General features: G+C 35.0%; 1 long non-coding RNA gene across 1 annotated transcript; it reads left to right on the top strand.

The window, feature by feature from the left end:
• The first annotated feature begins 6 nt into the window (after positions 1 to 6).
• On the top strand, positions 7 to 2,322 carry LOC108950554. Its single transcript, XR_001975263.2, has 4 exons — positions 7 to 198; positions 286 to 392; positions 461 to 1,352; positions 1,585 to 2,322. It is a non-coding gene; the product is annotated as an uncharacterized LOC108950554 (long non-coding RNA).
• The last annotated feature ends 234 nt before the right edge of the window (positions 2,323 to 2,556 follow it).

A 2,556-nucleotide genomic window follows, 5' to 3' on the forward strand; every position in this document is an offset into this window, starting at 1 on the left:
TCTGAATGTGAAAAGAGAGGTCTGCAGATTCATGCTGTAGTTGCAGATGGACTGTCGCTTAATCGCAGGTTTTTTAAACTGATAAGTGCAGTACTGTGGACAGACATTGTTAAATTATATGAAGTGGATGCAATGTCACCAATCCTAAATTCTTCAGGACTAACTGTGGATCACATTAAACTTACACCATACAGTAAAGTAACCAACGAGTATCACTTATCCTAACTTGAAAATTTGTGTATTAATTATTTGTGCAGATGAAAGTTGTATTAATTATTTGTGCAGATGAAAGTTAACTTAGCTAAGGATGTTTTGAGTTGGCGTGTTGGACAGTGTTTAAGTGTTATTCCAGCAGCAAAAGGAACATCTGACTTTGTTTTGATGTTTTCAAAGTAAGTGAAATTAGTTATTATGCCTTGTGCATTGTAGATCATGAACAACTCAATATAATGTTTTGCAGATGGTCTGAAATAATTAATTGCAGTACAAGTTCCCCCATTCGCAACTGTTTAGACACAAGGTTGGAGTGGTTTCATAAAAAAGTTGCCAAAATCGAAGGTTGCTTACTTGTTCTATTTATTTGTTACGTATTTCCAAAGTATTCTTTTTATCTAATTTAGAAAACTTTACAACCATTTCAGAATGATGTTGAAGTGAACCACCCAGGAGGAGACAAACGATTATTGACCCGACCAACTCTGGAGGGGTTGTTGTTTACCACAAACAATTTTATCGAATTATCTCGCAGGCTGTTACAATTACCTTGTTTACATGACGGTTTAAGTCGGATTCGAATCCGACTGGTCGATCCGCTATTCTCGTTTTCGGCGAAAAGAAAAAGGCGAGTCGGATTGAAGCTGACCGATCCTCAATCCGCTCAGACTAGTGGTTTACGGGTCGGATTTAGCGATCCAGTTGGATTAAACAGTCGGAAATGTTGATGTTTAGGACTTGTTATACAGTTAACGTATTGTTTTTGCAGGGAATATGGTAGTAGCAGAGTGCGTGTACATCTGGCAACAAATTCCCATGAATTAACATGACAAATTAATTAAATTTTACCCGACAAATGCAGATTTCGCTCTTTGAAATAGGTAAAAAACAGCTTTTTATAGTCTACAAGCAAAATTTGTGCTACTGAAAAATTTTTCAACCACATGCGTATTGCCTAATCTGTAACGATACCTGATTATGGTACCACAAAATTGTGGGGATCATTCTTCACTGGTACTGCAAATTTGAATACCTTATTCTTATAGAGGGCATAGACCACCATAACATAGCATGTTGACCAGCATTATTTGCAAGGGCAATTGCTTGTACATGTACCAGTCAAATAACACAATCATCAGGTACAATTGTAGTAGTTTACAGTCAACTATATTTTTTATTATAAATTATTATCTTGGGAGGATTGTTCAACATATTTGGCAGCAAAAAGAACAACAAAAGGTGTGCAATGAATTCAAAATGGTGGAGTGATCAAAGTGATGGGAGATTAAAGAATGCAAATGCGCAAAATTAGTACACATGGGAGGACTTTTAGTGCCTTCATTAAAACTGAAATTTACACTTATATTTCAGGAACCACCAACACCACGAGAAAAATATCTTGTGAAATAGAAGAATGAAGTTTTACTGATGATGGTTTAACAAGCTAATATGTTTATATTTTATTATGATCGATTATGACACAAACACTTGCTGCTTCATTTAAAAATGCCAGAGTTTTATTGCAACTTCCTTCGAAAATCGTAAAAGTCATTCTGACTTCTTTGTCAAAGTGTATTTGGTTGTCTGTATGAAGTATGTGGTATGATACCCAAACTTTTATGTCTGAAACTTCTGTTTTGTGCAGATTAAACATGTGGATTTACTGTTTTTGTATATTTTGCTTTTGTTATTAACTTATTGTTGCACAGTACCTACTACCAATAAATTAATTTATTGTTGCAGTACCTACTACCAATAAATTAAACAAATAAAACCATTCATTTGACACATGTCATACTTGTTAAAAGCATAGGACAAAACTTAGCACACTTTTGTGGAATGCTGAATTAATAGCAACAACCCATCTGAAGTGTTTGCAGCACATAAATAACGGTATTTGGAATTTTAGATGAACCAGTTAAGTAGATTAAAATAATGTATAAATGCACTTTAAGGCTTCTGTTTGTTATAATTCAAGCTATACTGATAACTTATTGCGGTAATAAAGTTTATTAAAACTGGCGACTACAAACGCTTCGGTCCCCATTTCAGTTTCAATCCGATTGAAACGCGCCATGTAAATACGACGTTTTAGCGGATCGGATTTGAAATGCGTGTGACGTCCCAATCCGATCATGTAAACAGGGTAAATGTCTTGATTATGTTTGTCTGCATTCTTTTAGTCAGGACATTTTAGAAGCATTTTTTGGAAATCTGGTAAGTTGTGCAACTATTCAATATGTTTGAAATGTAATGAATATTATAATATACAACGTCAGCTAGGAAGACGTTCAGAAAATCCTGATGCCTCTCAAGCTGCGTTCAGAAAATCCTGATGCCTCT

This window comes from Ciona intestinalis, unplaced genomic scaffold (genome assembly GCF_000224145.3).
Source record: "Ciona intestinalis unplaced genomic scaffold, KH HT000254.1, whole genome shotgun sequence".
Classification (NCBI taxonomy): Eukaryota; Metazoa; Chordata; class Ascidiacea; order Phlebobranchia; family Cionidae; genus Ciona; species Ciona intestinalis.